We start from the raw sequence: 11,763 nt of genomic DNA on the forward strand, positions 1-11,763 counted from the left end.
AATCAGATTTGCCATGGTCAAAAAAAGAATGAAATGTATATCATTGTAAATACATTCTTTTTTTTTTTTTTAAGATTTTATTTATTTATTTGACAGACAGAGATCACAAGCAGGCAGAGAGGCAGGCAGAAAGAGAGAGAGGAGGAAGCAGGCTCCCCGTGGAGGAGAGAGCCTGATGCGGGGCTCTATCCCAGGACCCTGGGATCATGACCTGAGTCAAAGGCAGAGACTTTAACCCACTGAGGCACCCAGGCACCCCTGTAGATACATTCTTAAAGTGGGCTATTTAAAAAAAAAAAATGTTTCACTATAAACTCTTTTAAATATTATTTACCAATCCACAAAATTGGGAAATAAGATTTTTAAAAAGGTTTAAAACCAAAAAAAAAAAAAAATGCAGCTAGCTAAAACGTCAGTAAAGTGTACTTAAAGGACTTTTACCAAATCAGTGTCTAAAATGTTATCTAAACTCGAAATTATCCAAGCCTACATACACAAAGAGAAACTCTTTGGGACTTATTTTTCCCTTATCATTTATTTACAAGAATCACTTGGTTTGTCCTGTAAATAGATATGATACATACTAGGAGAATACTTACCTACAGAAATGGTAAATAATTATGCCCATTTTTTTCTGCTTCAAATAGTTTAAATACATTTCTTGCTTTTACCTTTATATAATACCTTTATATCATTTATTTTTTGCTTATTTTACTAAAGAAACTTTCTCTTCTTTTAGAAAATTTTATTTCTTTCTAAATTATACTCCCTTCCACCAAAGTGTAACAAAGTCAACAGGCTACTTTTACAGTAATGAGAAAACCAACAAGGATCTCCTTCAGAGTAAGGCTGAAGGGAAACAATTTGTAGTAAAGATTTATTCCCTTATCCTCCCCTCCAAATATTACAACTCTCAACAAAGAATTCTTGTTTAGCCTTATTGAAAGTGTGTAGCAGGGTGGTGTTTAGAAATACTACAGATCTAAATGTACATACATAGCATTGCTAACTCAGAGTGAGCACAAGGAAAATGAGAATTTCAATTTGTTACCATGACATCTCCTAAACAAAAGAAAAATATTAAGAGTACAGGATTTTTTTTAAGTCAGTATCAGGACAATTCCTTAATATATTGATAATTGCTCTTCTAAAAACTAGTACTAATAATCAAGGATCAGTACTCTCACCATAATACTCTTTTCTTCCACTATCATTACTGGTGCATTAGTTTCAGCTCAATTTTAAAGTTACAGATCTCTGGTTTAAAATGAGTATTTCTGCCCATTAGCCTTAAACAGGAAATCACTGTTCCAGAATTTCACTTCAAAACCACACACACTATTGCTGCTAAAAGAGTTTTAGATGTTAATTGTGACAAAAACATCCGGATGGTTTAAGTAAAATTTATTATATCATTTTTTTAAAAAAAGTTATGCTTCATAGAGAAACTTACTGAGAGAGGGGCATTCAAAACTGAAAAACACAGCAATATAAAATAAATTTATACCTAAGGCTACCCTGATTTTTGTTTTCCTGAGCCGATCACTCTGTATTTAAGAATTTAAAGGGTTACTGGGCTCCGACCAGTACTGCCCAGGACCATCCTGGGAATTGGGAACAATGGTGAGCAGGAGGCAGGAAGAGCTGCTGTGGGATGTAACACTCCGGCGGCACAACAGGCAACGGCAGCCTAGGTTTCTGGGTGCACGGTGGACGTAGGGATGCAAACTGGTCCTTCACTTTGAGCTAGGTGAGGGAAGGGAGGGAAGCCACGTCTTCAGAAAGCAGGAGACCTGGAAGTATTGCAGAAGCTAGGTGGATTCTCCTGCCTCGGAGAACTGAAAGCAATTCAAGTAGGCTGGACCTCGGGGAACGGTGGGAGGAGTGGCCGGTGGCAAAGATCCCGCTGGAGACGCCGATAGAAACGGGATTAGGAGGGCCTTACAAAGCGAATTTAAGGAGATAGGACTTATCCTGAGGGCAACGGAGATTTTCTAAAAGGTTTTAAACGTGAACACGACCGGATTTACTTTGCAATAAAGTATACCTCTCCGGTGGCAATGTCGAGATGGGGGAGGGGCAAAGCCCGAGGCCGAAAGACTAGTGAGCACAAAACCACGACAGTCCAGGTGGAGGACGCTGGTGGCCCGTACAGAGGAAGTCAGAGCGTGGCAGGAGCGACAACCTGACGACCTGAAGGACGAAAGTAAAACAGATCCTGGGGCTTCATGGCTGCGGCACGGGGTTGGGGGCTGATGACCGAACTGTAGTGAAGCAGTTGCTGAGATGGGAGACTCGGGCAGTTCGGAAGAAAGGTGCGGAGCTCCGCTTAGGACACACAGATTGTCAGATTTCTGTGACACCCAAGTTAGATATGCGAGCTCTCAGCAGGGCGGTCTGGAAGCAGGACGACCCTCTGCGGATGGACCAGACACCACCCAGAGTGCGCACGGTGGAGGAGACAGCCCTGGACGGCTCCCCGGGGAACACCACCCACGCAACTGGACAAGGCTTCTAAACTGCACTTCTTCAAATATACGCCGAATCACAAAACACGCTGCGAGACCGTAGGGGAGTTCATTGCTCTCATTTCTTCAGGTGAGAAAAATGAGACTTTAGGGTAAGGTTTGTTCATGATCACCTGACGGAGAGTCTCGACTTTCCGTCACCCAGCCAACAGAGCCCCTCCTCTACCCTAAAAATTAACTCAGTGGATCGGATTGCTGAAACATATTATTTCTCAACATTTCGGCAGAGTGGATCACAGAAATAGGACTTTTTACTTTTTAAATGCCTTTTGTTCCTTTTATCCCAATCCTCGTGAAATACTGTAATCAACTTTCAGTTTTAATAAATATTACCAGACATCAAATATATGTAAAAAAACAAAAAATCAGATAGAGGAAAATTTTAGAACCTATCTCCACCAGTAAGCTCACAACTTCTTCAAGTTCTCTGAGCTGCATAAATAAACCTTGACAGACTCTGGCTTTACGCTTATTAACTCGGCACGTCCATCCCCGTCCTCCTATCTCGAGGACTTGCCTAATCGCTCACCCCTCCCCGTCCCTCTCCCTCGCTCCCCCGCCCCCCCTCCGGCCGCACCACCTGCTCCCGGCGCCTCCCCCTCTCCTCCCGTTTGCACGCCCGCTCCGGTTCTCACGCGCGGCCCGCGGCCCTCCCCGCCGCTCCCGCCCCTTTCACCTCCTCGGTGCCTCAGGACCCGAGCAGGACCGCTGCGAGCCTAGCTTCCCAGCCCCTCCCGCACTCCTGCTTTTCCCCGCCCGCCCTCGGGCGCCGCGCCCCCCACGAAGTTCTCCCTCCCGCACCGCCCCCCGCGAGGACTTCAGAGGCGGTCCCTGGCCGGCCGGCGCTGATTGGCTATCTCCCCGGCGCCCCGCCCCTCCCGTGCACGCGCAGGAGGTGGGGCGGGCCCCGAAGCGGGCGCGCGCGGCGCGGTCCCGCGGGCGGAGCGTCCGTGACCCGCGTGCCGGCCTCCGCGTCCCGGCCCCGGCGTCCGCGAGGTGGGGGCGGGCGGCGGCGGCGGGGGTGTACCCGGCCTGGGGACTCACATGGCCCCGAAGCTCCCCCCACCTTGCCCCGGCCGCGCTCCCTAGCCGCGGCCAGTCGGGCGTCCCGCAGGGACTGGGAGCTGCCCGAGGGGCCGTCGTCGTCGCCAGCCCGGTAGCCCGGATGTCGCTGCCCCCCGCGGCGGGGCCGCAGACGCTCCTCTCGGCCCCGGGAGGAGGCTCGTCTTAAAGGGACCGCGCCGTGTTCGTCCGGAATGGGCGGCGCATCCTGCCCTCCGTGCGCGACCCATGTCCCGAGGGGGTGCCGCGGCGCCCGCACCACGGGCCCCCTCCTCCGGGCGGGGTGCAGTTGGAGCTCCGCGCGCCCTGCCCCGGGATGGCCGCAGATGGCCGCCCAGAGGCCGGGTTTTCTCGGGCCCGAGCCGTGGCCGGTGGCGCCGCGCGGGGCCGGGAGGCGCCGGGCTGTGATTGGCCGAGGCCGCCGTGAATGCAGGACATTGTCTGGTCGCGGCCGTCTCCGTCCCTGCCCGCCGCCCTTCCACAGACCAAGATGGGTGCGGAGAGAGGGCTCTGGTCGCCAAGGTGCCCCCGGCCAGGGAGCGCCTTCAATGGTGGGAACACCACAGGGGGGAAAACGTAACTTTTACGAGATCGTGGGTTCTGAAAATGGCAAAAGGAGCTGTTTCAAAATACAAAATCATTCTCAACAAGGAAATAAAATCGGTGTTTGATAGAAAGGTTTCCTTTAAGATTAAAAATACTAAAGTAATTGAAAAGGGCCGCCATAAAAACGGATTAGTTTGGTCTGCAAGAGTTCTCTAAGACCTATGATAATTCATCTGAATATCCTTCATAAAATTTTAATCTGTATAATATTCATGCATACAGTCATACGGATATGAAATCACCTTGTTCAGGACATCCTCTCTGGGTCTTAGTTTCCATATTGTAAAAAAGACTGGACTGGTAGCTTTCCAAGTTTGTTTCTATTGTTAAAATAACTCCGATTCTGACTCTAGGCTTAAAGTCATGATACGTCCTATGTGTTGGATCACATCTCAAGGTCTTGAAATAAATGAGATCTCTTAAAGAGCCCTCGAGATGTCAGTTCTCAGATCATCTTTGAATATATGTGGGAGTTATTTAAGTGGAGTTGTAATCTTTCCCTGTGTAATTTTGGAGTAAAGGGAAATGAGAGCAGTAGAGAAATGTATGGAGATCAAGAGCAGGGTTTTCTTTCATCCTAAAGAAGTTTTCTAGGTAATGGAGTATTATAATAAAGAATAGTCATCTTTCCTATTTTGTTCCCAGTATCAAAGGGGTAGAAAGATGGCAAAAGAAAGAAGACACATATGAAATAAGAGATACACAAATAAAATGTTTGGAGAGTTTTGAATAAAACGAAGTTGTATTTCTTTTGAAAAAGCTGCATAGGAAAAATTATTGTAGAGTTAAAAGCAGACTTGTGTTAATACAGATTATCTCTGTGTTTATGTATTTATGTATGTGTATGTGTGTGTACATATATATATATATATATTTTTTTAATCTGTTTAACTTTTTAAAGGGTTTTATTTTAATTCCAGTATAGTTAACATAGACTGTTGCATTAGTTTCGGGTGAACAAAATAGTGATTCGACAACTTCAGGCATCACCAATATAGATTATATTATAGTATAGCTTCAGTTTAATGCTGTCTTCAGAATTAAAAAAAAAAATAATTTCATTTAATTGAAAAATCAACAAGAATTAGAGACTTGGAAATGACAAATGAAGGACGGAAAACATCCAGAAAACAAGATAAATTTAATGGACATGATTCATTGTAAGAGACATGACCTCATTCCTTATTAGTGGGATTTCCACTAAACCAGATTTGATGTTAAATAAATTTATTTTACAGACTTTCCTCAAAATTATACTAATTTAATATTTTTTTTATTGTTGTCCTTGTTTTGTGGAATGGAAAAAAGGGGAAAGAAAAGAGATACAATGAAAAATTTAAAACATTGTTGCAGTTTCCTTTTTTTTTAAAGATTTTATTTATTTATTTGACAGATAGAGATCACAAGTAGGCAGAGCGGCAGGCAGAGAGAGAGAGAGGGAGGAGGAAGCAGGCTCCCTGCTGAGCAGAGAGCCCGATGTGGGGCTCTATCCCAGAACCCTGAGATCATGACCTGAGCTGAAGGCAGCGGCTTAACCCACTGAGCCACCCAGGTGCCTCTGTTGCAGTTTCCTTAAATAACAGTTGTTCCGATCTCCTTTACCTCACCTGTCATAATATAGGAATAAAAAAGCAGAAATCATCAGCATAAAGATTCTAGTTGTCCCCAGAAGTGAAGCACGAATAGTTGTGTGGATGTCTGTGAATAATGCAAGTTTAGTTTTGATCATTTAAACTTATAGAATTTAAATTGTTGATTTCTAGAATTAAGCTAATTTTACTTAAAAGTTATTGAAGAAGTGATTAAAAGTTAGGGATTAAGCTGAGTGAAATAAGCTGTTTATAATAAACACAAGCAGCAGGTTATATGATATAGTCTATAAAGCATGAAATGACTAGCCAAGTAAGTGGGATTTTTCCAGCAAGTCTTTTCCTCAGGACTTTTGGTTTGGTATTCCACATAGAACTATAGAATAATCTGTATACAATCATAACGTTTACCCAACACTTAGTATATACCAAACACTGTTTTAAGTATCTTCTTCTTCTCCTTCTCCCCCTCCTTCTATTCTTCCCCTCTTCCTTCTCCACCTCTCCCTCCTCCTCCTCCTCCTCCTTCTTTCAGATTTCATTTATTTGACAGAGCACACAAGAAGGGGAACAGGAGAGGGAGAAGCAGATTCCCTGCCGAGCAGGGAGCCCAATGCGGGGCTCCGTCCCAGAACCCTGGGGTCACGACCTGAGCTGAAGGCAGACGCTCAATTGACTGAACCACCCAGGTCCCCTATTATCCCCATTTTATTTTATTTTTGTTTTTTTTTTTCCCATTTTTTCTTTACTTATTTCTCAAAAAAATCTTAGTCTTTTTAATCTTACATTTTTAATTGACTAAATCTTTAAAGAACTTAGTGACTTTGTCTTTTAAGTTCCAGAAATACTGACATGACTATTTTGATAGGACTACATTTTAAATATCCACTTATACTTTGTATATCTAAGAGTCCTATCTTAATTTTCACTATCACATATGAATGAAGGCCTTGTATCTTATTTTCTTTATCTAGCATTATATCATACTCTTGAATTTGAGATAGTCTGTCTTGAGAGTTGTAATAGAAAAGATAAAAGAATGCTATGTCTTGATTGTTTAGAAAGTATTTCCATAGTCAGTTATGGTTCAATAGGTAAACTAAGGCCTATAAACCTGAACTCCTTTACGGGTAATACTGTTCAGCAAGAATGTAGTACACGATTGGCCAAATATGGATTTGTTTAAATAAACTCAATTTAAAAAGTCTGAAGCTCTCCTCTTTCTTTGTTATTATTTAGGCAGTAGGTTATATTAATGATAGAAGTGTATTTTCAACTGCTTTTAAAGAAATTAGATAGCGACTAATGAATTTACTGTTCTACTCAAAAACGTCTACACTTAAGGTAAGAACCTTTGCCAGTAGGTTTAAGTTGAGAATCTTTGTCAAGGGAGAGACGTTGCTCTGAATCATGAATGGTATCACGAAGAACTGCGATCTCCTTGTTTTATCCTTCTTGAAGATGTTGAAGCTTCCTTCTGTAGATGCTCTGTGGCAAAACAGTAGAATATGGGTATGGGTTTGATTTAGTTTGAAGTCTTGCTGGTTTGGCATCAAACTCTAACTGTAATTTGATAATTTCACTTTGTTTCTCCTTCTCTTGAGTTCTTAACTTTGCATTTAACTCTGAAATTTCTACCTCCTTTTTCTCTATCAGGTCTTTATGCTTTTCTTCTTTTGACTCAATTTTTTCCCGCATATCCTGACGAAGTTTCCTTATTTCTATCTTATGTCCCTCCTCTTTGATTTTCATTTCACTCATAAGTTTGGCAATAGTATTCTTATATGCCTGTTCATGAGATTTTAAATTTTCTTTCATAAGATCAACATTTCTTTTTAGTTGTTCATTTTCACTTTTCAAATCATGTTGAGATTTAATGGTCTGTTGTAGCCCTTTTATCATATTACGAAGAGCAGCACATTCTTCTTTAATTGAGATCTCCTTTGTTTGCATTACTTTTAATGAATAGTTTTTTGCAACTGTATATCCAGTATATTATTCTTTCCACTGGTTTCTATCATTTTCTCAGCTCACAGGTCCCTGCAGTTTCCCACACCTCCTCCTCTTCCGGGTGCGGGTCTGTCCCACAGGGCTGTCCCCTCCCTGTATTCTCCCCATTTTAAAGATGCAGAAAGGTTAGGTAGCTTGCCTGAGGTCAGACAGCTGGGAGGGACAGAGCTGGGAATCAGGCCTAGAATCCTGACTCTGCTCAAAGCCATGTGGCTAAGTGTTCTCAATTCCTCACTGAGCTGACTTAGTTATTTCTATGGATGTGATCATTAATGCACTTTTGATCAGATTGTTTCAACAGTTACACATTTAAATATTTTGCGCTTTCATCCATTTATATTTCAGGTGAGCCTGTGGCTACCGGAGTGTCATTTGTGCTTAGTCTGCTAGAGAAAGACAAGCAGGCCTGTCACCTTTGAAGAGAAACGCCCCTGAAATTTGTATCTCTCTTCTCTTTTAAGCAGACATGGACGTGGGCAGCAGCACATGGGAAAGACCGCTCCCTTTTCTTTCTTTTCATTCTTTTTCTTCTTTTAGGCCTGTGGCTTCATGGGACCCCGAGAACAGAAGACCAGCTGGCCGTTTGGGGTGCCTCGAGCTGGTGTCCTTCCCCGCACAGATGCTGATGTCCTTAGCCAGTATCAGCCGAAGGCTGCCAAGTCACTCAGTTCTCAGAAGACAGAGAAGGGAGGAGGCAACAAGAATGCATGACTGGAATTTGGGGATTCAGTAGCATAAAGCTGAGAGAAACGGGGTGGCACCTTCCAGACGGTTTCCCCCCTTTCTTCCTCAGTCTGAACCTTTGGCAGAGAAGTGGCATGTGCTTCATGACAAGAGTAAAGGCCGCTGCCCCTTGCATTGACCTTGGCCTCCTTAGGCCTCATTCTACAGTGTAGCTCTGCCGCCGAGCGGGGAAAGGGTGCAGTCAGGCTCAAACCATTCCCTGTCAGTGCTTGTTCACCGGGCATGCATCCAGAGGGTTAAGAAATTAGAAATAAAATTATTCTGAACGGGATCACTTGCGACTCATTAATCCATGTGATTTCTGATGTTCATTATCACTGAGAATTGAGTTGCCTAAGTCTGTTTAACTTTTGTGATTAAGGATCAGCATTAGGATTTGAGGTTCTGGGGACAGAGAGGAGGAAAGGATTGTGCTCAGCGTCTTCCACCCCCACCACTCCGCACCCAGTGCTCTTTGTCCTTGGCCAAAAGTGCTTCTCCATCTCCTGTAAAACCCTGACGGGGGCAGACAGCCCAACACGGAGGACAGGCCAGCACTGGGCGACCCGATCCACAAGTCCTCCTGCCATCAGTGGGTAACAGGCACAGCCACAATCGGTCTCTTGGTCCTAAGGCGCCTAGCAGGGCAGGTCTAACTGAAGACTGACCTCATTAGCCAGGGGCTGTCTTTTTATTTATTATAGTTCTACAGTGTTCTATAACTAAGCTCTTACCATATGATAGTTTTCAAATTCAAATATTTAAACATCTTATGAATGTGTAAAACTATTTTAAATCTAATAGCAAACACCTACTCGTGTACCTTTGTACTCATACTTCGCACTCAACAGGTGGCCACCCTCTCTTCCTGGGATCCCGCACACAACCAGATTCTAGTGCGCCATCTTCTTTCTTTAACCCTTCAGCCTGGCGTGGGGATGGCTTCCAAAGGTTACCACCCCCGATGCCTCACCTTGCTGATTCCTTTCGCTGAGCCCACACTTCTTACTAGTCTTTTCCAAAAGTCCAAGTGACTGTGCCTTTCCTTCCCTCCTCGGATGGGGTCTGCCTCGGACATCCATCATGAGCTGGCCCTAGTACTGACACCTCCAGTTTCCTTTGTGGCCTTGCCCCCCCTTCACACCGCAAACTACTCCTCTCCCCCACACACTCTGCCCCTCGAGGATGCTGTTCTTTCTGTGGGGAAAACTCCGTGAAGACTTCCTTGGCCTCCTTCCACATGGGCCGCGTCTCTTACAACCTTGACCACATTATATTGGAATTGCTGCTTGGCCCCTTCCCAAAATGGAAGTTCCTGGAGGTCAGAGCTCGTGTCGTTCATCTGACATCTTGATGCTTCGCACTGTACCGTGCACATGCAAGAACATGATGAAGGAACAGCTAAAGACAAATAGAAAATGTTTCATTTCTTCTATGGATTCTTTTTCCAGATCAGCTGTCTGGCTTTTTCAAATATTTATTTCAATCTTGTCAATATTGATGTAGACAAAATGATACCCTTTAATTAACATTTACACAATAGCGAGCTTTTACTATGCTGGATATACCAGATATGCTCTCAAAACGTGAGTAAATTAATATTTCTAATTCAAGTGTTTACAATTTAAGGTAATCTGATTTCTTTATTAGTGGTGAAGCTTTTTCTTTTCTTTCTTTCTTTTTTTTTTAAGATTTTATTTATTTATTTGACAGCGAGAGAGGAAACACAAGCGGGGGGGAGTGGGAGAAGGAGAAGCAGGCTTTCTGCCAAGCAGGGAGCCCGATGTGGGGCTGCATCCCAAGACCTTGGGATCATGACCTGAGCCAAAGGCAGCTGCTTAAATGACTGAGCCACCCAGGCGCCCTAAGCTTTTTCTTCTGCATAAAAGTAACTTTCTAGGTTATTTATTTGGGAAATGCTGCTTTCTTTGTATCAGATTTGCCTTAAGAAAAGGAATTCTGAGGGGCCCCTTCCCCTACTTATCTACATAAGTAGATTTAACTGAGAAGTATCATTTTTGCTATTTTTGCCTGTAAATGAAAAAATAACAAGAACAATTTAACAGTTCTGTTCTTTTCAAGACAACACCACCGTCTGTGTGTTTTCGGCAGTGAGAGCAGGGGGCGGACCAGCTTCTCCCCTGTCCCTTACCAGTGCTTCTCTAGCTCTAGCAGAGACATTTTCTGTAATTGGTTTTCCACATTTGCCAAGAGTCTGTTTCCTCTTAACATTCAACATGTTTAACAGAAGTCTTGTAATAGTTCCAAAAATAATAAAGCGGGTCCCAAGCATAAAAATGATCCATACACAACACATTGTTTTTTTGTCATGGCTTTGGTTTGTTAAGTTCCTTTTAATAATTTTTTAGTGTCAAATCATGTGGTAGAAATGAAAAGGTTTTCTTCACAGTAATAAAACCCACTATAGATCTAGAATTAATGACTTGTGCATAGGGCAAGAGTTACCTGCCAGCGCCACCCCAGGACAGTGTGGCCCCTCAGTGTCCAGCTCTTCATGCTGTGTTGGAAGTGGGACATTCTGGTTAAATTTAATGTTGTATCCTCAGAAAGAACAAAAGCGTTTTCGAGGTACATGCTTCCGATATATTGGGAAAGCTATTTTTAATCTGATGAAATTTATTTATCACATTGTGAAATGTTAATATAAAAAAGCAACACGAGCTTATATTTTATCCACCCCCGCAATTACTTCTAGGAGGTGGTTAAAGTGTCCCGAAGTAACTTTCTCTGTTTCAATAATTAGATATTGGACAATTGAAAAAAATGTAGATTTCCTTTAAAATTGTTACTTAATTTACTGGTGTTGTAGTCAATATGATGATTACCACCACTGTCATTATGAATGAAGTACCTTTAAGCGTTGAGGGCATCTGGACTTTGGAAGAGGTTTAAAATCCCAGAGAGAAATCAGATGCACTGGCAAGCAGGTAGCAGGGGAGTTGACAACACAATCCTTATGATTATGTGCAAGGCATTTTAACCTTTTCCTCATGAGTGAGTCAGAATCCGAAAAAAAAAGCAATGGAACCTGAATGTTTATAACAGCAATGTCCACAATAGCCAAACTATGGAGAGAGCCCAGATGTCCACTGATAGATGGATGGATAAAGAAGATGTGGTATATATACACAATGGAATACTACTCAGTCATCAAAAACCAAAATCTTGCCATTTGTAATGATGTGGAAGGAACTAGAGGGTATTATTCAAAGCAAAATAAATCA

At 43.1% G+C, this 11,763-nt stretch overlaps 1 long non-coding RNA gene and 1 pseudogene across 3 annotated transcripts; both read right to left on the bottom strand.

Moving 5' to 3' along the window:
• Positions 1-730: 730 nt before the first annotated feature.
• LOC106004276 lies at positions 731-3,896 on the bottom strand. Of its 3 annotated transcripts, none has more exons than XR_006605488.1 (3): positions 3,573-3,896; positions 2,048-2,193; positions 731-1,793 (listed from the first exon to the last, which is right to left on the bottom strand). It is a non-coding gene; the product is annotated as an uncharacterized LOC106004276 (long non-coding RNA). The 3 variants fall into 3 exon arrangements; XR_006605487.1 differs by lacking the exon at positions 3,573-3,896 and adding an exon at positions 3,205-3,528 and having other exon boundaries at positions 2,048-2,592; XR_006605486.1 differs by lacking the exon at positions 3,573-3,896 and adding an exon at positions 3,205-3,478.
• A 3,212-nt stretch (positions 3,897-7,108) lies between these two features.
• On the bottom strand, positions 7,109-11,113 carry LOC101684910 (annotated as a pseudogene).
• Between the last annotated feature and the right edge of the window lie 650 nt (positions 11,114-11,763).

Source organism: Mustela putorius, unplaced genomic scaffold, assembly GCF_011764305.1.
Source record: "Mustela putorius furo isolate JIRA1106 unplaced genomic scaffold, ASM1176430v1.1 tig00000151_pilon_pilon_pilon, whole genome shotgun sequence".
NCBI lineage: Eukaryota > Metazoa > Chordata > Mammalia > Carnivora > Mustelidae > Mustela > Mustela putorius.